The sequence below is a fragment of the Schistocerca americana genome, unplaced genomic scaffold (assembly GCF_021461395.2).
Source record: "Schistocerca americana isolate TAMUIC-IGC-003095 unplaced genomic scaffold, iqSchAmer2.1 HiC_scaffold_139, whole genome shotgun sequence".
Lineage (NCBI taxonomy): Eukaryota > Metazoa > Arthropoda > Insecta > Orthoptera > Acrididae > Schistocerca > Schistocerca americana.
In genome coordinates, this window is record NW_025725470.1 from 296,158 (window position 1) to 318,506 (window position 22,349).

A 22,349-nucleotide genomic window follows, 5' to 3' on the forward strand; every position below is an offset into this window, starting at 1 on the left:
GCGGGGGCACATTTTTAAATTACGTCGTGATGTTCTTACGAAGCCGCGTCTTGAGGGCGGCTTGTCGTTCACCGATGTCCGTGTCAAGGCTGCTGCCCTTTATGTTAAGCGCACCCTCCATCTTTTATTTTCTGAGTCCCCGACTGTTACTTCGCGATTATTCCATGTCGTTCGTCCTGCGAGCTTGTCACCGCCTATTAACGTAGGGCCTCTAAATGCGAAGCTACGGCATGTTCGGGACTTCTACATTGAGATTAGTTATCTGGATCTCCACTTACAACGTAGTCCTGTTTTTACTACGCGAACACTGCTTGACAAATGGCACAGGTCTTCTTCTTCCATCCCGATTGTTTTACAATATCCCCGTTTTCATTGGCGTAACATATGGACGAATATCAGCTTACCCGTTCATTCCGCAACTGTTGCCTCCCTATGGTATAAGGTAGTTAATCAGCTGATTCCTACGAACGAACGACTTCATCGTATAGGTTTAAGTGTCACTCCGCTTTGTCAAAAGTGTGGTTGTATTGATACACTCCCACATCGATTTACCTGCGCTGACCGTCTTCGCATGTGGTACTGGCTGCGCCGACAATTGGCGTTACTCACCAGAAGCTCGGAATCAGCTTTTACAACTGATATTCTCTGCTGGCCGGACACGGTTTTTTATCCCCGGACAAAGAACAACACCATTATGTGGCTTCTTGGCCGTTACATTTTTGCAGTGGTTGATGGTGATGGTATTTCCGATTTTATTTCGTTTACTGGTTACATGCTTCATGAGTACTGGACGCAACAATCTTTCCCACATCTTAAGAGGGACTTTGCGAACATGCTCAGTATTGTTTTCGAAAAGCAGGGGATAGGTTAAGTTTCCACTTCTAGTGCTCGCTCCTGCGCCAGTTGCATTAATGGCACCGGTATAGGGGGATACTGATCTCACTTCATGATAGGGGAGACATTCACGCTAGCTCTTAGTTATTTTGCCTTCCTGCCAAGCTTTTACCTGTTTAGATAGACAACGCATAAATAAGCCCCGTGTCCACATATCAGTATCATGAGACTCCGAACCAAGAACAATTACTACGTATTGGTGCCACTGTGCTTCAGTGCAGGGAGGAGGAGACGTCATGGCCAGGCCTCGGGTTTCGACCCCTGCCCAACGCGCCTCCACCGAGCTGCACTGGGACATACTTCAAAAAAAAAAAAAAAAAGCGGTCTAAGGCGCTGGTTTAAGGCACCAGTTTAAAAAAAAAAAAAAAAAAAAAAGTTGGTAGAGCGGTGGACTGTAGTGGAGGATTCGCAGTTATCCATAGGTCGCTGGTTCAAATCCGGCCCAGAGGACTGTTTTTCTAATCTCAGGAGCAAAGAGGCTCCAGAGCATGCCCACTCGGTCAGAACCTCCCTATGTTTTAAACCTATTTTATTTAAAAAAAAAAAAAAAAAGTGGTTAAGGCGTCTGACTCGAAATCAGATTCCCTCTGGGAGCGTAGGTTCGTATCCTACCGGCTGCGTGCGATTTTGCGTACAGAGGAGCAAACATTTTCGCACACATGTGACATGCGTGGGCGAATGCGGGTGCAAACCAGTGACGCCATTCACAACAAGACGAAAATTTCCGTTTTAAGAATACTGAGTTTTCGCGACGAAAAAAAAAAAAAAAAAAAAAAAAAAAAAAAAAAAAAAGGTGGCCGAGTGGTTAAGGCGTTGGACTGCTAATCCAATGTGCTCTGCACGCGAAAAAAAAAAAAAAAAAAAAAAAAAAAGGGGTATGATTCCTGCTTAGGGTGCAGGAGGTCCCGGGTTCAAATCCCGGACGAGCCCTAGCGTTTTGTGCAAACTGATCGCACGTCAGTGGCTGAGTCAGCGCAAAAAGCTCGCCGTCAATATCAAATGAATTTCTTATTCGATGTGAGCAATTGACACTCTGGTCCGACGCGTGAAGGCGATTACGAAGGTTTCGGGTACAGATGGTAGCAGATGCATGTTAGTAAGTCTTGCTTAAAGTGATGAAAAAGTGTTTCCGCCCGGGATCGAAGCGGGGACCTTCTGCGTGTTAGGCAGACGTGATAACCGCTACACCACGGAAACTGCTTGTGTGCACCTTACTTCACAGACAACTTGTACTGATGTTGCCATCGTAACTCAAAAATTCAATAAATGCGGTACTTGCAAAACGAAGGGACATGCAGCAGATCCACACACGACGTGGCTCATTGGAGGACAATACGACATAGGCAGGAAAATACTGTTGCCGCCCGGGATCGAACCGGGGACCTTCTGCGTGTGAAGCAGACGTGATAACCGCTACACTACGGAAACGACGGACCCGAGGAGTCCATCCTTGTTCACTCGAACTTGCCTCAGCCTTTCTCAAGTCCGCGAATGCACACACGACAGTTCTTTTGTCAGCCTGGAACCCATCACAGCCAAGGGCTCAAGAAGTCTTCGGGGTGCTCGAGAGGGTGTCTGCCGTAGCACCCCTAACGAGATAGCGGCGTTTCACGCAGTCGTTATTGCAAGTCATACCAGCAAAAGCAATCACTTTCTCAGCAGCAGGCAGTGCGAGCCCAGCGGCAGCTCTACATGAAGGTACCAATAGCCCAGGAAGGCCGCCGACTGCGGGAATTCGCGCCGCCCCCATCCCGCCAGCGTACACGAGACTTCCAGGGCACCCTGGACGACATCTAGGGACTGCAACAATTGGCATTCGCCGTGTCACAGGGCTCGTTGGTCTAGGGGTATGATTTCTGCTTAGGGTGCAGGAGGTCCCGGGTTCAAATCCCGGACGAGCCCTAGCGTTTTGTGCAAACTGATCGCACGTCAGTGGCTGAGTCAGCGCAAAAAGCTCGCCGTCAATATCAAATGAATTTCTTATTCGATGTGAGCAATTGACACTCTGGTCCGACGCGTGAAGGCGATTACGAAGGTTTCGGGTACAGATGGTAGCAGATGCATGTTAGTAAGTCTTGCTTAAAGTGATGAAAAACTGTTTCCGCCCGGGATCGAAGCGGGGACCTTCTGCGTGTTAGGCAGACGTGATAACCGCTACACCACGGAAACTGCTTGTGTGCACCTTACTTCACAGACAACTTGTACTGATGTTGCCATCGTAACTCAAAAATTCAATAAATGCGGTACTTGCAAAACGAAGGGACATGCAGCAGATCCACACACGACGTGGCTCATTGGAGGACAATACGACATAGGCAGGAAAATACTGTTGCCGCCCGGGATCGAACCGGGGACCTTCTGCGTGTGAAGCAGACGTGATAACCGCTACACTACGGAAACGACGGACCCGAGGAGTCCATCCTTGTTCACTCGAACTTGCCTCAGCCTTTCTCAAGTCCGCGAATGCACACACGACAGTTCTTTTGTCAGCCTGGAACCCATCACAGCCAAGGGCTCAAGAAGTCTTCGGGGTGCTCGAGAGGGTGTCTGCCGTAGCACCCCTAACGAGATAGCGGCGTTTCACGCAGTCGTTATTGCAAGTCATACCAGCAAAAGCAATCACTTTCTCAGCAGCAGGCAGTGCGAGCCCAGCGGCAGCTCTACATGAAGGTACCAATAGCCCAGGAAGGCCGCCGACTGCGGGAATTCGCGCCGCCCCCATCCCGCCAGCGTACACGAGACTTCCAGGGCACCCTGGACGACATCTAGGGACTGCAACAATTGGCATTCGCCGTGTCACAGGGCTCGTTGGTCTAGGGGTATGATTCCTGCTTAGGGTGCAGGAGGTCCCGGGTTCAAATCCCGGACGAGCCCTAGCGTTTTGTGCAAACTGATCGCACGTCAGTGGCTGAGTCAGCGCAAAAAGCTCGCCGTCAATATCAAATGAATTTCTTATTCGATGTGAGCAATTGACACTCTGGTCCGACGCGTGAAGGCGATTACGAAGGTTTCGGGTACAGATGGTAGCAGATGCATGTTAGTAAGTCTTGCTTAAAGTGATGAAAAAGTGTTTCCGCCCGGGATCGAAGCGGGGACCTTCTGCGTGTTAGGCAGACGTGATAACCGCTACACCACGGAAACTGCTTGTGTGCACCTTACTTCACAGACAACTTGTACTGATGTTGCCATCGTAACTCAAAAATTCAATAAATGCGGTACTTGCAAAACGAAGGGACATGCAGCAGATCCACACACGACGTGGCTCATTGGAGGACAATACGACATAGGCAGGAAAATACTGTTGCCGCCCGGGATCGAACCGGGGACCTTCTGCGTGTGAAGCAGACGTGATAACCGCTACACTACGGAAACGACGGACCCGAGGAGTCCATCCTTGTTCACTCGAACTTGCCTCAGCCTTTCTCAAGTCCGCGAATGCACACACGACAGTTCTTTTGTCAGCCTGGAACCCATCACAGCCAAGGGCTCAAGAAGTCTTCGGGGTGCTCGAGAGGGTGTCTGCCGTAGCACCCCTAACGAGATAGCGGCGTTTCACGCAGTCGTTATTGCAAGTCATACCAGCAAAAGCAATCACTTTCTCAGCAGCAGGCAGTGCGAGCCCAGCGGCAGCTCTACATGAAGGTACCAATAGCCCAGGAAGGCCGCCGACTGCGGGAATTCGCGCCGCCCCCATCCCGCCAGCGTACACGAGACTTCCAGGGCACCCTGGACGACATCTAGGGACTGCAACAATTGGCATTCGCCGTGTCACAGGGCTCGTTGGTCTAGGGGTATGATTCCTGCTTAGGGTGCAGGAGGTCCCGGGTTCAAATCCCGGACGAGCCCTAGCGTTTTGTGCAAACTGATCGCACGTCAGTGGCTGAGTCAGCGCAAAAAGCTCGCCGTCAATATCAAATGAATTTCTTATTCGATGTGAGCAATTGACACTCTGGTCCGACGCGTGAAGGCGATTACGAAGGTTTCGGGTACAGATGGTAGCAGATGCATGTTAGTAAGTCTTGCTTAAAGTGATGAAAAAGTGTTTCCGCCCGGGATCGAAGCGGGGACCTTCTGCGTGTTAGGCAGACGTGATAACCGCTACACCACGGAAACTGCTTGTGTGCACCTTACTTCACAGACAACTTGTACTGATGTTGCCATCGTAACTCAAAAATTCAATAAATGTGGTACTTGCAAAACGAAGGGACATGCAGCAGATCCACACACGACGTGGCTCATTGGAGGACAATACGACATAGGCAAGAAAATACTGTTCCCGCCCGGGATCGAACCGGGGACCTTCTGCGTGTGAAGCAGACGTGATAACCGCTAAACTACGGAAACGACGGACCCGAGGAGTCCATCCTTGTTCACTCGAACTTGCCTCAGCCTTTCTCTAGTCCGCGAATGCACACACGACAGTTCTTTTGTCAGCCTGGAACCCATCACAGCCGAGGGCTCAAGAAGTCTTCGGGGTGCTCGAGAGGGTGTCTGCCGTAGCACCCCTAACGAGATAGCGGCGTTTCACGCAGTCGTTATTGCAAGTCATACCAGCAAAAGCAATCACTTTCTCAGCAGCAGGCAGTGCGAGCCCAGCGGCAGCTCTACATGAAGGTACCAATAGCCCAGGAAGGCCGCCGACTGCGGGAATTCGCGCCGCCCCCATCCCGCCAGCGTACACGAGACTTCCAGGGCACCCTGGACGACATCTAGGGACTGCAACAATTGGCATTCGCCGTGTCACAGGGCTCGTTGGTCTAGGGGTATGATTCCTGCTTAGGGTGCAGGAGGTCCCGGGTTCAAATCCCGGACGAGCCCTAGCGTTTTGTGCAAACTGATCGCACGTCAGTGGCTGAGTCAGCGCAAAAAGCTCGCCGTCAATATCAAATGAATTTCTTATTCGATGTGAGCAATTGACTCTCTGGTCCGACGCGTGAAGGCGATTACGAAGGTTTCGGGTACAGATGGTAGCAGATGCATGTTAGTAAGTCTTGCTTAAAGTGATGAAAAAGTGTTTCCGCCCGGGATCGAACCGGGGACCTTCTGCGTGTTAGGCAGACGTGATAACCGCTACACCACGGAAACTGCTTGTGTGCACCTTACTTCACAGACAACTTGTACTGATGTTGCCATCGTAACTCAAAAATTCAATAAATGTGGTACTTGCAAAACGAAGGGACATGCAGCAGATCCACACACGACGTGGCTCATTGGAGGACAATACGACATAGGCAAGAAAATACTGTTCCCGCCCGGGATCGAACCGGGGACCTTCTGCGTGTGAAGCAGGCGTGATAACCGCTAAACTACGGAAACGACGGACCCGAGGAGTCCATCCTTGTTCACTCGAACTTGCCTCAGCCTTTCTCTAGTCCGCGAATGCACACACGACAGTTCTTTTGTCAGCCTGGAACCCATCACAGCCGAGGGCTCAAGAAGTCTTCGGGGTGCTCGAGAGGGTGTCTGCCGTAGCACCCCTAACGAGATAGCGGCGTTTCACGCAGTCGTTATTGCAAGTCATACCAGCAAAAGCAATCACTTTCTCAGCAGCAGGCAGTGCGAGCCCAGCGGCAGCTCTACATGAAGGTACCAATAGCCCAGGAAGGCCGCCGACTGCGGGAATTCGCGCCGCCCCCATCCCGCCAGCGTACACGAGACTTCCAGGGCACCCTGGACGACATCTAGGGACTGCAACAATTGGCATTCGCCGTGTCACAGGGCTCGTTGGTCTAGGGGTATGATTGCTGCTTAGGGTGCAGGAGGTCCCGGGTTCAAATCCCGGACGAGCCCTAGCGTTTTGTGCAAACTGATCGCACGTCAGTGGCTGAGTCAGCGCAAAAAGCTCGCCGTCAATATCAAATGAATTTCTTATTCGATGTGAGCAATTGACACTCTGGTCCGACGCGTGAAGGCGATTACGAAGGTTTCGGGTACAGATGGTAGCAGATGCATGTTAGTAAGTCTTGCTTAAAGTGATGAAAAAGTGTTTCCGCCCGGGATCGAAGCGGGGACCTTCTGCGTGTTAGGCAGACGTGATAACCGCTACACCACGGAAACTGCTTGTGTGCACCTTACTTCACAGACAACTTGTACTGATGTTGCCATCGTAACTCAAAAATTCAATAAATGTGGTACTTGCAAAACGAAGGGACATGCAGCAGATCCACACACGACGTGGCTCATTGGAGGACAATACGACATAGGCAAGAAAATACTGTTCCCGCCCGGGATCGAACCGGGGACCTTCTGCGTGTGAAGCAGACGTGATAACCGCTAAACTACGGAAACGACGGACCCGAGGAGTCCATCCTTGTTCACTCGAACTTGCCTCAGCCTTTCTCTAGTCCGCGAATGCACACACGACAGTTCTTTTGTCAGCCTGGAACCCATCACAGCCGAGGGCTCAAGAAGTCTTCGGGGTGCTCGAGAGGGTGTCTGCCGTAGCACCCCTAACGAGATAGCGGCGTTTCACGCAGTCGTTATTGCAAGTCATACCAGCAAAAGCAATCACTTTCTCAGCAGCAGGCAGTGCGAGCCCAGCGGCAGCTCTACATGAAGGTACCAATAGCCCAGGAAGGCCGCCGACTGCGGGAATTCGCGCCGCCCCCATCCCGCCAGCGTACACGAGACTTCCAGGGCACCCTGGACGACATCTAGGGACTGCAATAATTGGCATTCGCCGTGTCACAGGGCTCGTTGGTCTAGGGGTATGATTCCTGCTTAGGGTGCAGGAGGTCCCGGGTTCAAATCCCGGACGAGCCCTAGCGTTTTGTGCAAACTGATCGCACGTCAGTGGCTGAGTCAGCGCGAAAAGCTCGCCGTCAATATCAAATGAATTTCTTATTCGATGTGAGCAATTGACACTCTGGTCCGACGCGTGAAGGCGATTACGAAGGTTTCGGGTACAGATGGTAGCAGATGCATGTTAGTAAGTCTTGCTTAAAGTGATGAAAAAGTGTTTCCGCCCGGGATCGAAGCGGGGACCTTCTGCGTGTTAGGCAGACGTGATAACCGCTACACCACGGAAACTGCTTGTGTGCACCTTACTTCACAGACAACTTGTACTGATGTTGCCATCGTAACTCAAAAATTCAATAAATGTGGTACTTGCAAAACGAAGGGACATGCAGCAGATCCACACACGACGTGGCTCATTGGAGGACAATACGACATAGGCAAGAAAATACTGTTCCCGCCCGGGATCGAACCGGGGACCTTCTGCGTGTGAAGCAGACGTGATAACCGCTAAACTACGGAAACGACGGACCCGAGGAGTCCATCCTTGTTCACTCGAACTTGCCTCAGCCTTTCTCTAGTCCGCGAATGCACACACGACAGTTCTTTTGTCAGCCTGGAACCCATCACAGCCGAGGGCTCAAGAAGTCTTCGGGGTGCTCGAGAGGGTGTCTGCCGTAGCACCCCTAACGAGATAGCGGCGTTTCACGCAGTCGTTATTGCAAGTCATACCAGCAAAAGCAATCACTTTCTCAGCAGCAGGCAGTGCGAGCCCAGCGGCAGCTCTACATGAAGGTACCAATAGCCCAGGAAGGCCGCCGACTGCGGGAATTCGCGCCGCCCCCATCCCGCCAGCGTACACGAGACTTCCAGGGCACCCTGGACGACATCTAGGGACTGCAACAATTGGCATTCGCCGTGTCACAGGGCTCGTTGGTCTAGGGGTATGATTGCTGCTTAGGGTGCAGGAGGTCCCGGGTTCAAATCCCGGACGAGCCCTAGCGTTTTGTGCAAACTGATCGCACGTCAGTGGCTGAGTCAGCGCAAAAAGCTCGCCGTCAATATCAAATGAATTTCTTATTCGATGTGAGCAATTGACACTCTGGTCCGACGCGTGAAGGCGATTACGAAGGTTTCGGGTACAGATGGTAGCAGATGCATGTTAGTAAGTCTTGCTTAAAGTGATGAAAAAGTGTTTCCGCCCGGGATCGAAGCGGGGACCTTCTGCGTGTTAGGCAGACGTGATAACCGCTACACCACGGAAACTGCTTGTGTGCACCTTACTTCACAGACAACTTGTACTGATGTTGCCATCGTAACTCAAAAATTCAATAAATGTGGTACTTGCAAAACGAAGGGACATGCAGCAGATCCACACACGACGTGGCTCATTGGAGGACAATACGACATAGGCAAGAAAATACTGTTCCCGCCCGGGATCGAACCGGGGACCTTCTGCGTGTGAAGCAGACGTGATAACCGCTAAACTACGGAAACGACGGACCCGAGGAGTCCATCCTTGTTCACTCGAACTTGCCTCAGCCTTTCTCTAGTCCGCGAATGCACACACGACAGTTCTTTTGTCAGCCTGGAACCCATCACAGCCGAGGGCTCAAGAAGTCTTCGGGGTGCTCGAGAGGGTGTCTGCCGTAGCACCCCTAACGAGATAGCGGCGTTTCACGCAGTCGTTATTGCAAGTCATACCAGCAAAAGCAATCACTTTCTCAGCAGCAGGCAGTGCGAGCCCAGCGGCAGCTCTACATGAAGGTACCAATAGCCCAGGAAGGCCGCCGACTGCGGGAATTCGCGCCGCCCCCATCCCGCCAGCGTACACGAGACTTCCAGGGCACCCTGGACGACATCTAGGGACTGCAACAATTGGCATTCGCCGTGTCACAGGGCTCGTTGGTCTAGGGGTATGATTGCTGCTTAGGGTGCAGGAGGTCCCGGGTTCAAATCCCGGACGAGCCCTAGCGTTTTGTGCAAACTGATCGCACGTCAGTGGCTGAGTCAGCGCAAAAAGCTCGCCGTCAATATCAAATGAATTTCTTATTCGATGTGAGCAATTGACACTCTGGTCCGACGCGTGAAGGCGATTACGAAGGTTTCGGGTACAGATGGTAGCAGATGCATGTTAGTAAGTCTTGCTTAAAGTGATGAAAAAGTGTTTCCGCCCGGGATCGAAGCGGGGACCTTCTGCGTGTTAGGCAGACGTGATAACCGCTACACCACGGAAACTGCTTGTGTGCACCTTACTTCACAGACAACTTGTACTGATGTTGCCATCGTAACTCAAAAATTCAATAAATGTGGTACTTGCAAAACGAAGGGACATGCAGCAGATCCACACACGACGTGGCTCATTGGAGGACAATACGACATAGGCAAGAAAATACTGTTCCCGCCCGGGATCGAACCGGGGACCTTCTGCGTGTGAAGCAGACGTGATAACCGCTAAACTACGGAAACGACGGACCCGAGGAGTCCATCCTTGTTCACTCGAACTTGCCTCAGCCTTTCTCTAGTCCGCGAATGCACACACGACAGTTCTTTTGTCAGCCTGGAACCCATCACAGCCGAGGGCTCAAGAAGTCTTCGGGCTGCTCGAGAGGGTGTCTGCCGTAGCACCCCTAACGAGATAGCGGCGTTTCACGCAGTCGTTATTGCAAGTCATACCAGCAAAAGCAATCACTTTCTCAGCAGCAGGCAGTGCGAGCCCAGCGGCAGCTCTACATGAAGGTACCAATAGCCCAGGAAGGCCGCCGACTGCGGGAATTCGCGCCGCCCCCATCCCGCCAGCGTACACGAGACTTCCAGGGCACCCTGGACGACATCTAGGGACTGCAACAATTGATATTCGCCGTGTCACAGGGCTCGTTGGTCTAGGGGTATGATTCCTGCTTAGGGTGCAGGAGGTCCCGGGTTCAAATCCCGGACGAGCCCTAGCGTTTTGTGCAAACTGATCGCACGTCAGTGGCTGAGTCAGCGCAAAAAGCTCGCCGTCAATATCAAATGAATTTCTTATTCGATGTGAGCAATTGACACTCTGGTCCGACGCGTGAAGGCGATTACGAAGGTTTCGGGTACAGATGGTAGCAGATGCATGTTAGTAAGTCTTGCTTAAAGTGATGAAAAAGTGTTTCCGCCCGGGATCGAAGCGGGGACCTTCTGCGTGTTAGGCAGACGTGATAACCGCTACACCACGGAAACTGCTTGTGTGCACCTTACTTCACAGACAACTTGTACTGATGTTGCCATCGTAACTCAAAAATTCAATAAATGTGGTACTTGCAAAACGAAGGGACATGCAGCAGATCCACACACGACGTGGCTCATTGGAGGACAATACGACATAGGCAAGAAAATACTGTTCCCGCCCGGGATCGAACCGGGGACCTTCTGCGTGTGAAGCAGACGTGATAACCGCTAAACTACGGAAACGACGGACCCGAGGAGTCCATCCTTGTTCACTCGAACTTGCCTCAGCCTTTCTCTAGTCCGCGAATGCACACACGACAGTTCTTTTGTCAGCCTGGAACCCATCACAGCCGAGGGCTCAAGAAGTCTTCGGGCTGCTCGAGAGGGTGTCTGCCGTAGCACCCCTAACGAGATAGCGGCGTTTCACGCAGTCGTTATTGCAAGTCATACCAGCAAAAGCAATCACTTTCTCAGCAGCAGGCAGTGCGAGCCCAGCGGCAGCTCTACATGAAGGTACCAATAGCCCAGGAAGGCCGCCGACTGCGGGAATTCGCGCCGCCCCCATCCCGCCAGCGTACACGAGACTTCCAGGGCACCCTGGACGACATCTAGGGACTGCAACAATTGGCATTCGCCGTGTCACAGGGCTCGTTGGTCTAGGGGTATGATTCCTGCTTAGGGTGCAGGAGGTCCCGGGTTCAAATCCCGGACGAGCCCTAGCGTTTTGTGCAAACTGATCGCACGTCAGTGGCTGAGTCAGCGCAAAAAGCTCGCCGTCAATATCAAATGAATTTCTTATTCGATGTGAGCAATTGACACTCTGGTCCGACGCGTGAAGGCGATTACGAAGGTTTCGGGTACAGATGGTAGCAGATGCATGTTAGTAAGTCTTGCTTAAAGTGATGAAAAAGTGTTTCCGCCCGGGATCGAAGCGGGGACCTTCTGCGTGTTAGGCAGACGTGATAACCGCTACACCACGGAAACTGCTTGTGTGCACCTTACTTCACAGACAACTTGTACTGATGTTGCCATCGTAACTCAAAAATTCAATAAATGTGGTACTTGCAAAACGAAGGGACATGCAGCAGATCCACACACGACGTGGCTCATTGGAGGACAATACGACATAGGCAAGAAAATACTGTTCCCGCCCGGGATCGAACCGGGGACCTTCTGCGTGTGAAGCAGACGTGATAACCGCTAAACTACGGAAACGACGGACCCGAGGAGTCCATCCTTGTTCACTCGAACTTGCCTCAGCCTTTCTCTAGTCCGCGAATGCACACACGACAGTTCTTTTGTCAGCCTGGAACCCATCACAGCCGAGGGCTCAAGAAGTCTTCGGGGTGCTCGAGAGGGTGTCTGCCGTAGCACCCCTAACGAGATAGCGGCGTTTCACGCAGTCGTTATTGCAAGTCATACCAGCAAAAGCAATCACTTTCTCAGCAGCAGGCAGTGCGAGCCCAGCGGCAGCTCTACATGAAGGTACCAATAGCCCAGGAAGGCCGCCGACTGCGGGAATTCGCGCCGCCCCCATCCCGCCAGCGTACACGAGACTTCCAGGGCACCCTGGACGACATCTAGGGACTGCAACAATTGGCATTCGCCGTGTCACAGGGCTCGTTGGTCTAGGGGTATGATTCCTGCTTAGGGTGCAGGAGGTCCCGGGTTCAAATCCCGGACGAGCCCTAGCGTTTTGTGCAAACTGATCGCACGTCAGTGGCTGAGTCAGCGCAAAAAGCTCGCCGTCAATATCAAATGAATTTCTTATTCGATGTGAGCAATTGACACTCTGGTCCGACGCGTGAAGGCGATTACGAAGGTTTCGGGTACAGATGGTAGCAGATGCATGTTAGTAAGTCTTGCTTAAAGTGATGAAAAAGTGTTTCCGCCCGGGATCGAAGCGGGGACCTTCTGCGTGTTAGGCAGACGTGATAACCGCTACACCACGGAAACTGCTTGTGTGCACCTTACTTCACAGACAACTTGTACTGATGTTGCCATCGTAACTCAAAAATTCAATAAATGTGGTACTTGCAAAACGAAGGGACATGCAGCAGATCCACACACGACGTGGCTCATTGGAGGACAATACGACATAGGCAAGAAAATACTGTTCCCGCCCGGGATCGAACCGGGGACCTTCTGCGTGTGAAGCAGACGTGATAACCGCTAAACTACGGAAACGACGGACCCGAGGAGTCCATCCTTGTTCACTCGAACTTGCCTCAGCCTTTCTCTAGTCCGCGAATGCACACACGACAGTTCTTTTGTCAGCCTGGAACCCATCACAGCCGAGGGCTCAAGAAGTCTTCGGGGTGCTCGAGAGGGTGTCTGCCGTAGCACCCCTAACGAGATAGCGGCGTTTCACGCAGTCGTTATTGCAAGTCATACCAGCAAAAGCAATCACTTTCTCAGCAGCAGGCAGTGCGAGCCCAGCGGCAGCTCTACATGAAGGTACCAATAGCCCAGGAAGGCCGCCGACTGCGGGAATTCGCGCCGCCCCCATCCCGCCAGCGTACACGAGACTTCCAGGGCACCCTGGACGACATCTAGGGACTGCAACAATTGGCATTCGCCGTGTCACAGGGCTCGTTGGTCTAGGGGTATGATTCCTGCTTAGGGTGCAGGAGGTCCCGGGTTCAAATCCCGGACGAGCCCTAGCGTTTTGTGCAAACTGATCGCACGTCAGTGGCTGAGTCAGCGCAAAAAGCTCGCCGTCAATATCAAATGAATTTCTTATTCGATGTGAGCAATTGACACTCTGGTCCGACGCGTGAAGGCGATTACGAAGGTTTCGGGTACAGATGGTAGCAGATGCATGTTAGTAAGTCTTGCTTAAAGTGATGAAAAAGTGTTTCCGCCCGGGATCGAAGCGGGGACCTTCTGCGTGTTAGGCAGACGTGATAACCGCTACACCACGGAAACTGCTTGTGTGCACCTTACTTCACAGACAACTTGTACTGATGTTGCCATCGTAACTCAAAAATTCAATAAATGTGGTACTTGCAAAACGAAGGGACATGCAGCAGATCCACACACGACGTGGCTCATTGGAGGACAATACGACATAGGCAAGAAAATACTGTTCCCGCCCGGGATCGAACCGGGGACCTTCTGCGTGTGAAGCAGACGTGATAACCGCTAAACTACGGAAACGACGGACCCGAGGAGTCCATCCTTGTTCACTCGAACTTGCCTCAGCCTTTCTCTAGTCCGCGAATGCACACACGACAGTTCTTTTGTCAGCCTGGAACCCATCACAGCCGAGGGCTCAAGAAGTCTTCGGGGTGCTCGAGAGGGTGTCTGCCGTAGCACCCCTAACGAGATAGCGGCGTTTCACGCAGTCGTTATTGCAAGTCATACCAGCAAAAGCAATCACTTTCTCAGCAGCAGGCAGTGCGAGCCCAGCGGCAGCTCTACATGAAGGTACCAATAGCCCAGGAAGGCCGCCGACTGCGGGAATTCGCGCCGCCCCCATCCCGCCAGCGTACACGAGACTTCCAGGGCACCCTGGACGACATCTAGGGACTGCAATAATTGGCATTCGCCGTGTCACAGGGCTCGTTGGTCTAGGGGTATGATTGCTGCTTAGGGTGCAGGAGGTCCCAGGTTCAAATCCCGGACGAGCCCTAGCGTTTTGTGCAAACTGATCGCACGTCAGTGGCTGAGTCAGCGCAAAAAGCTCGCCGTCAATATCAAATGAATTTCTTATTCGATGTGAGCAATTGACACTCTGGTCCGACGCGTGAAGGCGATTACGAAGGTTTCGGGTACAGATGGTAGCAGATGCATGTTAGTAAGTCTTGCTTAAAGTGATGAAAAAGTGTTTCCGCCCGGGATCGAAGCGGGGACCTTCTGCGTGTTAGGCAGACGTGATAACCGCTACACCACGGAAACTGCTTGTGTGCACCTTACTTCACAGACAACTTGTACTGATGTTGCCATCGTAACTCAAAAATTCAATAAATGTGGTACTTGCAAAACGAAGGGACATGCAGCAGATCCACACACGACGTGGCTCATTGGAGGACAATACGACATAGGCAAGAAAATACTGTTCCCGCCCGGGATCGAACCGGGGACCTTCTGCTTGTGAAGCAGACGTGATAACCGCTTAACTACGGAAACGACGGACCCGAGGAGTCCATCCTTGTTCACTCGAACTTGCCTCAGCCTTTCTCTAGTCCGCGAATGCACACACGACAGTTCTTTTGTCAGCCTGGAACCCATCACAGCCGAGGGCTCAAGAAGTCTTCGGGGTGCTCGAGAGGGTGTCTGCCGTAGCACCCCTAACGAGATAGCGGCGTTTCACGCAGTCGTTATTGCAAGTCATACCAGCAAAAGCAATCACTTTCTCAGCAGCAGGCAGTGCGAGCCCAGCGGCAGCTCTACATGAAGGTGCCAATAGCCCAGGAAGGCCGCCGACTGCGGGAATTCGCGCCGCCCCCATCCCGCCAGCGTACACGAGACTTCCAGGGCACCCTGGACGACATCTAGGGACTGCAACAATTGGCATTCGCCGTGTCACAGGGCTCGTTGGTCTAGGGGTATGATTGCTGCTTAGGGTGCAGGAGGTCCCGGGTTCAAATCCCGGACGAGCCCTAGCGTTTTGTGCAAACTGATCGCACGTCAGTGGCTGAGTCAGCGCAAAAAGCTCGCCGTCAATATCAAATGAATTTCTTATTCGATGTGAGCAATTGACACTCTGGTCCGACGCGTGAAGGCGATTACGAAGGTTTCGGGTACAGATGGTAGCAGATGCATGTTAGTAAGTCTTGCTTAAAGTGATGAAAAAGTGTTTCCGCCCGGGATCGAAGCGGGGACCTTCTGCGTGTTAGGCAGACGTGATAACCGCTACACCACGGAAACTGCTTGTGTGCACCTTACTTCACAGACAACTTGTAGTGATGTTCTCATCGTAACTCAAAAATTCAATAAATGTGGTACTTGCAAAACGAAGGGACATGCAGCAGATCCACACACGACGTGGCTCATTGGAGGACAATACGACATAGGCAAGAAAATACTGTTCCCGCCCGGGATCGAACCGGGGACCTTCTGCGTGTGAAGCAGACGTGATAACCGCTAAACTACGGAAACGACGGACCCGAGGAGTCCATCCTTGTTCACTCGAACTTGCCTCAGCCTTTCTCTAGTCCGCGAATGCACACACGACAGTTCTTTTGTCAGCCTGGAACCCATCACAGCCGAGGGCTCAAGAAGTCTTCGGGGTGCTCGAGAGGGTGTCTGCCGTAGCACCCCTAACGAGATAGCGGCGTTTCACGCAGTCGTTATTGCAAGTCATACCAGCAAAAGCAATCACTTTCTCAGCAGCAGGCAGTGCGAGCCCAGCGGCAGCTCTACATGAAGGTGCCAATAGCCCAGGAAGGCCGCCGACTGCGGGAATTCGCGCCGCCCCCATCCCGCCAGCGTACACGAGACTTCCAGGGCACCCTGGACGACATCTAGGGACTGCAACAATTGGCATTCGCCGTGTCACAGGGCTCGTTGGTCTAGGGGTATGATTCCTGCTTAGGGTGCAGGAGGTCCCGGGTTCAAATCCCGGACGAGCCCTAGCGTTTTGTGCAAACTGATCGCACGTCAGTGGCTGAGTCAGCGCAAAAAGCTCGCCGTCAATATCAAATGAATTTCTTATTCGGTGTGAGCAATTGACACTCTGGTCCGACGCGTGAAGGCGATTACGAAGGTTTCGGGTACAGATGGTAGCAGATGCATGTTAGTAAGTCTTGCTTAAAGTGATGAAAAAGTGTTTCCGCCCGGGATCGAAGCGGGGACCTTCTGCGTGTTAGGCAGACGTGATAACCGCTACACCACGGAAACTGCTTGTGTGCACCTTACTTCACAGACAACTTGTACTGATGTTGCCATCGTAACTCAAAAATTCAATAAATGTGGTACTTGCAAAACGAAGGGACATGCAGCAGATCCACACACGACGTGGCTCATTGGAGGACAATACGACATAGGCAAGAAAATACTGTTCCCGCCCGGGATCGAACCGGGGACCTTCTGCGTGTGAAGCAGACGTTATAACCGCTAAACTACGGAAACGACGGACCCGAGGAGTCCATCCTTGTTCACTCGAACTTGCCTCAGCCTTTCTCTAGTCCGCGAATGCACACACGACAGTTCTTTTGTCAGCCTGGAACCCATCACAGCCGAGGGCTCAAGAAGTCTTCGGGGTGCTCGAGAGGGTGTCTGCCGTAGCACCCCTAACGAGATAGCGGCGTCTCACGCAGTCGTTATTGCAAGTCATACCAGCAAAAGCAATCACTTTCTCAGCAGCAGGCAGTGCGAGCCCAGCGGCAGCTCTACATGAAGGTACCAATAGCCCAGGAAGGCCGCCGACTGCGGGAATTCGCGCCGCCCCCATCCCGCCAGCGTACACGAGACTTCCAGGGCACCCTGGACGACATCTAGGGACTGCAACAATTGGCATTCACCGTGTCACAGGGCTCGTTGGTCTAGGGGTATGATTCCTGCTTAGGGTGCAGGAGGTCCCGGGTTCAAATCCCGGACGAGCCCTAGCGTTTTGTGCAAACTGATCGCACGTCAGTGGCTGAGTCAGCGCAAAAAGCTCGCCGTCAATATCAAATGAATTTCTTATTCGATGTGAGCAATTGACACTCTGGTCCGACGCGTGAAGGCGATTACGAAGGTTTCGGGTACAGATGGTAGCAGATGCATGTTAGTAAGTCTTGCTTAAAGTGATGAAAAAGTGTTTCCGCCCGGGATCGAAGCGGGGACCTTCTGCGTGTTAGGCAGACGTGATAACCGCTACACCACGGAAACTGCTTGTGTGCACCTTACTTCACAGACAACTTGTACTGATGTTGCCATCGTAACTCAAAAATTCAATAAATGTGGTACTTGCAAAACGAAGGGACATGCAGCAGATCCACACACGACGTGGCTCATTGGAGGACAATACGACATAGGCAAGAAAATACTGTTCCCGCCCGGGATCGAACCGGGGACCTTCTGCGTGTGAAGCAGACGTGATAACCGCTACACTACGGAAACGACGGACCCGAGGAGGCCATCCTTGTTCACTCGAACTTGCCTCAGCCTTTCTCTAGTCCGCGAATGCACACACGACAGTTCTTTTGTCAGCCTGGAACCCATCACAGCCGAGGGCTCAAGAAGTCTTCGGGGTGCTCGAGAGGGTGTCTGCCGTAGCACCCCTAACGAGATAGCGGCGTTTCACGCAGTCGTTATTGCAAGTCATACCAGCAAAAGCAATCACTTTCTCAGCAGCAGGCAGTGCGAGCCCAGCGGCAGCTCTACATGAAGGTGCCAATAGCCCAGGAAGGCCGCCGACTGCGGGAATTCGCGCCGCCCCCATCCCGCCAGCGTACACGAGACTTCCAGGGCACCCTGGACGACATCTAGGGACTGCAACAATTGGCATTCGCCGTGTCACAGGGCTCGTTGGTCTAGGGGTATGATTCCTGCTTAGGGTGCAGGAGGTCCCGGGTTCAAATCCCGGACGAGCCCTAGCGTTTTGTGCAAACTGATCGCACGTCAGTGGCTGAGTCAGCGCAAAAAGCTCGCCGTCAATATCAAATGAATTTCTTATTCGATGTGAGCAATTGACACTCTGGTCCGACGCGTGAAGGCGATTACGAAGGTTTCGGGTACAGATGGTAGCAGATGCATGTTAGTAAGTCTTGCTTAAAGTGATGAAAAAGTGTTTCCGCCCGGGATCGAAGCGGGGACCTTCTGCGTGTTAGGCAGACGTGATAACCGCTACACCACGGAAACTGCTTGTGTGCACCTTACTTCACAGACAACTTGTACTGATGTTGCCATCGTAACTCAAAAATTCAATAAATGTGGTACTTGCAAAACGAAGGGACATGCAGCAGATCCACACACGACGTGGCTCATTGGAGGACAATACGACATAGGCAAGAAAATACTGTTCCCGCCCGGGATCGAACCGGGGACCTTCTGCGTGTGAAGCAGACGTGATAACCGCTAAACTACGGAAACGACGGACCCGAGGAGTCCATCCTTGTTCACTCGAACTTGCCTCAGCCTTTCTCTAGTCCGCGAATGCACACACGACAGTTCTTTTGTCAGCCTGGAACCCATCACAGCCGAGGGCTCAAGAAGTCTTCGGGGTGCTCGAGAGGGTGTCTGCCGTAGCACCCCTAACGAGATAGCGGCGTTTCACGCAGTCGTTATTGCAAGTCATACCAGCAAAAGCAATCACTTTCTCAGCAGCAGGCAGTGCGAGCCCAGCGGCAGCTCTACATGAAGGTGCCAATAGCCCAGGAAGGCCGCCGACTGCGGGAATTCGCGCCGCCCCCATCCCGCCAGCGTACACGAGACTTCCAGGGCACCCTGGACGACATCTAGGGACTGCAACAATTGGCATTCGCCGTGTCACAGGGCTCGTTGGTCTAGGGGTATGATTCCTGCTTAGGGTGCAGGAGGTCCCGGGTTCAAATCCCGGACGAGCCCTAGCGTTTTGTGCAAACTGATCGCACGTCAGTGGCTGAGTCAGCGCAAAAAGCTCGCCGTCAATATCAAATGAATTTCTTATTCGATGTGAGCAATTGACACTCTGGTCCGACGCGTGAAGGCGATTACGAAGGTTTCGGGTACAGATGGTAGCAGATGCATGTTAGTAAGTCTTGCTTAAAGTGATGAAAAAGTGTTTCCGCCCGGGATCGAAGCGGGGACCTTCTGCGTGTTAGGCAGACGTGATAACCGCTACACCACGGAAACTGCTTGTGTGCACCTTACTTCACAGACAACTTGTACTGATGTTGCCATCGTAACTCAAAAATTCAATAAATGTGGTACTTGCAAAACGAAGGGACATGCAGCAGATCCACACACGACGTGGCTCATTGGAGGACAGTACGACATAGGCAAGAAAATACTGTTCCCGCCCGGGATCGAACCGGGGACCTCTGCGTGTGAAGCAGACGTGATAACCGCTAAACTACGGAAACGACGGACCCGAGGAGTCCATCCTTGTTCACTCGAACTTGCCTCAGCCTTTCTCTAGTCCGCGAATGCACACACGACAGTTCTTTTGTCAGCCTGGAACCCATCACAGCCGAGGGCTCAAGAAGTCTTCGGGGTGCTCGAGAGGGTGTCTGCCGTAGCACCCCTAACGAGATAGCGGCGTTTCACGCAGTCGTTATTGCAAGTCATACCAGCAAAAGCAATCACTTTCTCAGCAGCAGGCAGTGCGAGCCCAGCGGCAGCTCTACATGAAGGTACCAATAGCCCAGGAAGGCCGCCGACTGCGGGAATTCGCGCCGCCCCCATCCCGCCAGCGTACACGAGACTTCCAGGGCACCCTGGACGACATCTAGGGACCGCAACAATTGGCGTTCGCCGTGTCACAGGGCTCGTTGGTCTAGGGGTATGATTCCTGCTTAGGGTGCAGGAGGTCCCGGGTTCAAATCCCGGACGAGCCCTAGCGTTTTGTGCAAACTGATCGCACGTCAGTGGCTGAGTCAGCACAAAAAGCTCGCCGTCAATATCAAATGAATTTCTTATTCGATGTGAGCAATTGACACTCTGGTCCGACGCGTGAAGGCGATTACGAAGGTTTCGGGTACAGATGGTAGCAGATGCATGTTAGTAAGTCTTGCTTAAAGTGATGAAAAAGTGTTTCCGCCCGGGATCGAAGCGGGGACCTTCTGCGTGTTAGGCAGACGTGATAACCGCTACACCACGGAAACTGCTTGTGTGCACCTTACTTCACAGACAACTTGTACTGATGTTGCCATCGTAACTCAAAAATTCAATAAATGTGGTACTTGCAAAACGAAGGGACATGCAGCAGATCCACACACGACGTGGCTCATTGGAGGACAGTACGACATAGGCAAGAAAATACTGTTCCCGCCCGGGATCGAACCGGGGACCTTATGCGTGTGAAGCAGACGTGATAACCGCTAAACTACGGAAACGACGGACCCGAGGAGTCCATCCTTGTTCACTCGAACTTGCCTCAGCCTTTCTCTAGTCCGCGAATGCACACACGACAGTTCTTTTGTCAGCCTGGAACCCATCACAGCCGAGGGCTCAAGAAGTCTTCGGGGTGCTCGAGAGGGTGTCTGCCGTAGCACCCCTAACGAGATAGCGGCGTTTCACGCAGTCGTTATTGCAAGTCATACCAGCAAAAGCAATCACTTTCTCAGCAGCAGGCAGTGCGAGCCCAGCGGCAGCTCTACATGAAGGTACCAATAGCCCAGGAAGGCCGCCGACTGCGGGAATTCGCGCCGCCCCCATCCCGCCAGCGTACACGAGACTTCCAGGGCACCCTGGACGACATCTAGGGACTGCAACAATTGGCGTTCGCCGTGTCACAGGGCTCGTTGGTCTAGGGGTATGATTCCTGCTTAGGGTGCAGGAGGTCCCGGGTTCAAATCCCGGACGAGCCCTAGCGTTTTGTGCAAACTGATCGCACGTCAGTGGCTGAGTCAGCGCAAAAAGCTCGCCGTCAATATCAAATGAATTTCTTATTCGATGTGAGCAATTGACACTCTGGTCCGACGCGTGAAGGCGATTACGAAGTTTTCGGGTACAGATGGTAGCAGATGCATGTTAGTAAGTCTTGCTTAAAGTGATGAAAAAGTGTTTCCGCCCGGGATCGAAGCGGGGACCTTCTGCGTGTTAGGCAGACGTGATAACCGCTACACCACGGAAACTGCTTGTGTGCACCTTACTTCACAGACAACTTGTAGTGATGTTGCCATCGTAACTCAAAAATTCAATAAATGTGGTACTTGCAAAACGAAGGGACATGCAGCAGATCCACACACGACGTGGCTCATTGGAGGACAATACGACATAGGCAGGAAAAAACTGTTCCCGCCCGGGATCGAACCGGGGACCTTCTGCGTGTGAAGCAGACGTGATAACCGCTACACTACGGAAACGACGGACCCGAGGAGTCCATCCTTGTTCACTCGAACTTGCCTCAGCCTTTCTCTAGTCCGCGAATGCACACACGACAGTTCTTTTGTCAGCCTGGAACCCATCACAGCCGAGGGCTCAAGAAGTCTTCGGGGTGCTCGAGAGGGTGTCTGCCGTAGCACCCCTAACGAGATAGCGGCGTTTCACGCAGTCGTTATTGCAAGTCATACCAGCAAAAGCAATCACTTTCTCAGCAGCAGGCAGTGCGAGCCCAGCGGCAGCTCTACATGAAGGTACCAATAGCCCAGGAAGGCCGCCGACTGCGGGAATTCGCGCCGCCCCCATCCCGCCAGCGTACACGAGACTTCCAGGGCACCCTGGACGACATCTAGGGACTGCAACAATTGGCGTTCGCCGTGTCACAGGGCTCGTTGGTCTAGGGGTATGATTCCTGCTTAGGGTGCAGGAGGTCCCGGGTTCAAATCCCGGACGAGCCCTAGCGTTTTGTGCAAACTGATCGCACGTCAGTGGCTGAGTCAGCGCAAAAAGCTCGCCGTCAATATCAAATGAATTTCTTATTCGATGTGAGCAATTGACACTCTGGTCCGACG

At 52.6% G+C, this 22,349-nt stretch overlaps 62 non-coding genes across 62 annotated transcripts; 20 read left to right on the forward strand and 42 right to left on the reverse strand.

Moving 5' to 3' along the window:
- Positions 1-2,018: 2,018 nt before the first annotated feature.
- Trnav-aac lies at positions 2,019-2,091 on the reverse strand. Its single transcript has one exon. It is a non-coding gene; the product is annotated as a tRNA-Val (tRNA).
- A 158-nt stretch (positions 2,092-2,249) lies between these two features.
- Trnav-cac lies at positions 2,250-2,322 on the reverse strand. Its single transcript has one exon. It is a non-coding gene; the product is annotated as a tRNA-Val (tRNA).
- Positions 2,323-2,724: 402 nt separating this feature from the next.
- Positions 2,725-2,796, forward strand: Trnap-agg. Its single transcript has one exon. It is a non-coding gene; the product is annotated as a tRNA-Pro (tRNA).
- Positions 2,797-2,990: 194 nt separating this feature from the next.
- On the reverse strand, positions 2,991-3,063 carry Trnav-aac. Its single transcript has one exon. It is a non-coding gene; the product is annotated as a tRNA-Val (tRNA).
- A 158-nt stretch (positions 3,064-3,221) lies between these two features.
- Positions 3,222-3,294, reverse strand: Trnav-cac. Its single transcript has one exon. It is a non-coding gene; the product is annotated as a tRNA-Val (tRNA).
- A 402-nt stretch (positions 3,295-3,696) lies between these two features.
- On the forward strand, positions 3,697-3,768 carry Trnap-agg. The gene has a single exon. It is a non-coding gene; the product is annotated as a tRNA-Pro (tRNA).
- A 194-nt stretch (positions 3,769-3,962) lies between these two features.
- Trnav-aac lies at positions 3,963-4,035 on the reverse strand. Its single transcript has one exon. It is a non-coding gene; the product is annotated as a tRNA-Val (tRNA).
- A 158-nt stretch (positions 4,036-4,193) lies between these two features.
- On the reverse strand, positions 4,194-4,266 carry Trnav-cac. Its single transcript has one exon. It is a non-coding gene; the product is annotated as a tRNA-Val (tRNA).
- Positions 4,267-4,668: 402 nt separating this feature from the next.
- On the forward strand, positions 4,669-4,740 carry Trnap-agg. The gene has a single exon. It is a non-coding gene; the product is annotated as a tRNA-Pro (tRNA).
- Positions 4,741-4,934: 194 nt separating this feature from the next.
- Trnav-aac lies at positions 4,935-5,007 on the reverse strand. The gene has a single exon. It is a non-coding gene; the product is annotated as a tRNA-Val (tRNA).
- Positions 5,008-5,165: 158 nt separating this feature from the next.
- Positions 5,166-5,238, reverse strand: Trnav-cac. The gene has a single exon. It is a non-coding gene; the product is annotated as a tRNA-Val (tRNA).
- Positions 5,239-5,640: 402 nt separating this feature from the next.
- Trnap-agg lies at positions 5,641-5,712 on the forward strand. The gene has a single exon. It is a non-coding gene; the product is annotated as a tRNA-Pro (tRNA).
- A 194-nt stretch (positions 5,713-5,906) lies between these two features.
- Positions 5,907-5,979, reverse strand: Trnav-aac. The gene has a single exon. It is a non-coding gene; the product is annotated as a tRNA-Val (tRNA).
- A 158-nt stretch (positions 5,980-6,137) lies between these two features.
- On the reverse strand, positions 6,138-6,210 carry Trnav-cac. The gene has a single exon. It is a non-coding gene; the product is annotated as a tRNA-Val (tRNA).
- Positions 6,211-6,612: 402 nt separating this feature from the next.
- On the forward strand, positions 6,613-6,684 carry Trnap-agg. Its single transcript has one exon. It is a non-coding gene; the product is annotated as a tRNA-Pro (tRNA).
- Positions 6,685-6,878: 194 nt separating this feature from the next.
- Positions 6,879-6,951, reverse strand: Trnav-aac. The gene has a single exon. It is a non-coding gene; the product is annotated as a tRNA-Val (tRNA).
- A 158-nt stretch (positions 6,952-7,109) lies between these two features.
- Trnav-cac lies at positions 7,110-7,182 on the reverse strand. Its single transcript has one exon. It is a non-coding gene; the product is annotated as a tRNA-Val (tRNA).
- Positions 7,183-7,584: 402 nt separating this feature from the next.
- Positions 7,585-7,656, forward strand: Trnap-agg. Its single transcript has one exon. It is a non-coding gene; the product is annotated as a tRNA-Pro (tRNA).
- Positions 7,657-7,850: 194 nt separating this feature from the next.
- On the reverse strand, positions 7,851-7,923 carry Trnav-aac. Its single transcript has one exon. It is a non-coding gene; the product is annotated as a tRNA-Val (tRNA).
- Positions 7,924-8,081: 158 nt separating this feature from the next.
- Positions 8,082-8,154, reverse strand: Trnav-cac. Its single transcript has one exon. It is a non-coding gene; the product is annotated as a tRNA-Val (tRNA).
- A 402-nt stretch (positions 8,155-8,556) lies between these two features.
- On the forward strand, positions 8,557-8,628 carry Trnap-agg. Its single transcript has one exon. It is a non-coding gene; the product is annotated as a tRNA-Pro (tRNA).
- A 194-nt stretch (positions 8,629-8,822) lies between these two features.
- Positions 8,823-8,895, reverse strand: Trnav-aac. Its single transcript has one exon. It is a non-coding gene; the product is annotated as a tRNA-Val (tRNA).
- Positions 8,896-9,053: 158 nt separating this feature from the next.
- Positions 9,054-9,126, reverse strand: Trnav-cac. Its single transcript has one exon. It is a non-coding gene; the product is annotated as a tRNA-Val (tRNA).
- Positions 9,127-9,528: 402 nt separating this feature from the next.
- Positions 9,529-9,600, forward strand: Trnap-agg. The gene has a single exon. It is a non-coding gene; the product is annotated as a tRNA-Pro (tRNA).
- A 194-nt stretch (positions 9,601-9,794) lies between these two features.
- Positions 9,795-9,867, reverse strand: Trnav-aac. The gene has a single exon. It is a non-coding gene; the product is annotated as a tRNA-Val (tRNA).
- Positions 9,868-10,025: 158 nt separating this feature from the next.
- On the reverse strand, positions 10,026-10,098 carry Trnav-cac. Its single transcript has one exon. It is a non-coding gene; the product is annotated as a tRNA-Val (tRNA).
- Positions 10,099-10,500: 402 nt separating this feature from the next.
- Positions 10,501-10,572, forward strand: Trnap-agg. Its single transcript has one exon. It is a non-coding gene; the product is annotated as a tRNA-Pro (tRNA).
- A 194-nt stretch (positions 10,573-10,766) lies between these two features.
- Positions 10,767-10,839, reverse strand: Trnav-aac. Its single transcript has one exon. It is a non-coding gene; the product is annotated as a tRNA-Val (tRNA).
- Positions 10,840-10,997: 158 nt separating this feature from the next.
- Trnav-cac lies at positions 10,998-11,070 on the reverse strand. The gene has a single exon. It is a non-coding gene; the product is annotated as a tRNA-Val (tRNA).
- Positions 11,071-11,472: 402 nt separating this feature from the next.
- Positions 11,473-11,544, forward strand: Trnap-agg. The gene has a single exon. It is a non-coding gene; the product is annotated as a tRNA-Pro (tRNA).
- Positions 11,545-11,738: 194 nt separating this feature from the next.
- Positions 11,739-11,811, reverse strand: Trnav-aac. The gene has a single exon. It is a non-coding gene; the product is annotated as a tRNA-Val (tRNA).
- A 158-nt stretch (positions 11,812-11,969) lies between these two features.
- Trnav-cac lies at positions 11,970-12,042 on the reverse strand. The gene has a single exon. It is a non-coding gene; the product is annotated as a tRNA-Val (tRNA).
- Positions 12,043-12,444: 402 nt separating this feature from the next.
- On the forward strand, positions 12,445-12,516 carry Trnap-agg. Its single transcript has one exon. It is a non-coding gene; the product is annotated as a tRNA-Pro (tRNA).
- A 194-nt stretch (positions 12,517-12,710) lies between these two features.
- Trnav-aac lies at positions 12,711-12,783 on the reverse strand. The gene has a single exon. It is a non-coding gene; the product is annotated as a tRNA-Val (tRNA).
- Positions 12,784-12,941: 158 nt separating this feature from the next.
- On the reverse strand, positions 12,942-13,014 carry Trnav-cac. The gene has a single exon. It is a non-coding gene; the product is annotated as a tRNA-Val (tRNA).
- A 402-nt stretch (positions 13,015-13,416) lies between these two features.
- On the forward strand, positions 13,417-13,488 carry Trnap-agg. The gene has a single exon. It is a non-coding gene; the product is annotated as a tRNA-Pro (tRNA).
- Positions 13,489-13,682: 194 nt separating this feature from the next.
- Positions 13,683-13,755, reverse strand: Trnav-aac. Its single transcript has one exon. It is a non-coding gene; the product is annotated as a tRNA-Val (tRNA).
- Positions 13,756-13,913: 158 nt separating this feature from the next.
- Trnav-cac lies at positions 13,914-13,986 on the reverse strand. The gene has a single exon. It is a non-coding gene; the product is annotated as a tRNA-Val (tRNA).
- A 668-nt stretch (positions 13,987-14,654) lies between these two features.
- On the reverse strand, positions 14,655-14,727 carry Trnav-aac. Its single transcript has one exon. It is a non-coding gene; the product is annotated as a tRNA-Val (tRNA).
- Positions 14,728-14,885: 158 nt separating this feature from the next.
- Positions 14,886-14,958, reverse strand: Trnav-cac. Its single transcript has one exon. It is a non-coding gene; the product is annotated as a tRNA-Val (tRNA).
- A 402-nt stretch (positions 14,959-15,360) lies between these two features.
- On the forward strand, positions 15,361-15,432 carry Trnap-agg. The gene has a single exon. It is a non-coding gene; the product is annotated as a tRNA-Pro (tRNA).
- A 194-nt stretch (positions 15,433-15,626) lies between these two features.
- On the reverse strand, positions 15,627-15,699 carry Trnav-aac. The gene has a single exon. It is a non-coding gene; the product is annotated as a tRNA-Val (tRNA).
- A 158-nt stretch (positions 15,700-15,857) lies between these two features.
- Positions 15,858-15,930, reverse strand: Trnav-cac. Its single transcript has one exon. It is a non-coding gene; the product is annotated as a tRNA-Val (tRNA).
- A 402-nt stretch (positions 15,931-16,332) lies between these two features.
- Trnap-agg lies at positions 16,333-16,404 on the forward strand. The gene has a single exon. It is a non-coding gene; the product is annotated as a tRNA-Pro (tRNA).
- Positions 16,405-16,598: 194 nt separating this feature from the next.
- Positions 16,599-16,671, reverse strand: Trnav-aac. Its single transcript has one exon. It is a non-coding gene; the product is annotated as a tRNA-Val (tRNA).
- A 158-nt stretch (positions 16,672-16,829) lies between these two features.
- Trnav-cac lies at positions 16,830-16,902 on the reverse strand. The gene has a single exon. It is a non-coding gene; the product is annotated as a tRNA-Val (tRNA).
- A 402-nt stretch (positions 16,903-17,304) lies between these two features.
- Positions 17,305-17,376, forward strand: Trnap-agg. The gene has a single exon. It is a non-coding gene; the product is annotated as a tRNA-Pro (tRNA).
- A 194-nt stretch (positions 17,377-17,570) lies between these two features.
- Positions 17,571-17,643, reverse strand: Trnav-aac. Its single transcript has one exon. It is a non-coding gene; the product is annotated as a tRNA-Val (tRNA).
- Positions 17,644-17,801: 158 nt separating this feature from the next.
- Positions 17,802-17,874, reverse strand: Trnav-cac. Its single transcript has one exon. It is a non-coding gene; the product is annotated as a tRNA-Val (tRNA).
- Positions 17,875-18,276: 402 nt separating this feature from the next.
- Positions 18,277-18,348, forward strand: Trnap-agg. The gene has a single exon. It is a non-coding gene; the product is annotated as a tRNA-Pro (tRNA).
- Positions 18,349-18,542: 194 nt separating this feature from the next.
- Positions 18,543-18,615, reverse strand: Trnav-aac. The gene has a single exon. It is a non-coding gene; the product is annotated as a tRNA-Val (tRNA).
- Positions 18,616-18,773: 158 nt separating this feature from the next.
- On the reverse strand, positions 18,774-18,846 carry Trnav-cac. The gene has a single exon. It is a non-coding gene; the product is annotated as a tRNA-Val (tRNA).
- Positions 18,847-19,248: 402 nt separating this feature from the next.
- Trnap-agg lies at positions 19,249-19,320 on the forward strand. The gene has a single exon. It is a non-coding gene; the product is annotated as a tRNA-Pro (tRNA).
- A 194-nt stretch (positions 19,321-19,514) lies between these two features.
- Positions 19,515-19,587, reverse strand: Trnav-aac. Its single transcript has one exon. It is a non-coding gene; the product is annotated as a tRNA-Val (tRNA).
- A 158-nt stretch (positions 19,588-19,745) lies between these two features.
- Positions 19,746-19,817, reverse strand: Trnav-cac. Its single transcript has one exon. It is a non-coding gene; the product is annotated as a tRNA-Val (tRNA).
- A 402-nt stretch (positions 19,818-20,219) lies between these two features.
- Trnap-agg lies at positions 20,220-20,291 on the forward strand. The gene has a single exon. It is a non-coding gene; the product is annotated as a tRNA-Pro (tRNA).
- A 194-nt stretch (positions 20,292-20,485) lies between these two features.
- Trnav-aac lies at positions 20,486-20,558 on the reverse strand. The gene has a single exon. It is a non-coding gene; the product is annotated as a tRNA-Val (tRNA).
- A 158-nt stretch (positions 20,559-20,716) lies between these two features.
- On the reverse strand, positions 20,717-20,789 carry Trnav-cac. The gene has a single exon. It is a non-coding gene; the product is annotated as a tRNA-Val (tRNA).
- A 402-nt stretch (positions 20,790-21,191) lies between these two features.
- Positions 21,192-21,263, forward strand: Trnap-agg. Its single transcript has one exon. It is a non-coding gene; the product is annotated as a tRNA-Pro (tRNA).
- A 194-nt stretch (positions 21,264-21,457) lies between these two features.
- On the reverse strand, positions 21,458-21,530 carry Trnav-aac. Its single transcript has one exon. It is a non-coding gene; the product is annotated as a tRNA-Val (tRNA).
- A 158-nt stretch (positions 21,531-21,688) lies between these two features.
- Positions 21,689-21,761, reverse strand: Trnav-cac. The gene has a single exon. It is a non-coding gene; the product is annotated as a tRNA-Val (tRNA).
- A 402-nt stretch (positions 21,762-22,163) lies between these two features.
- On the forward strand, positions 22,164-22,235 carry Trnap-agg. Its single transcript has one exon. It is a non-coding gene; the product is annotated as a tRNA-Pro (tRNA).
- Positions 22,236-22,349: the final 114 nt, after the last annotated feature.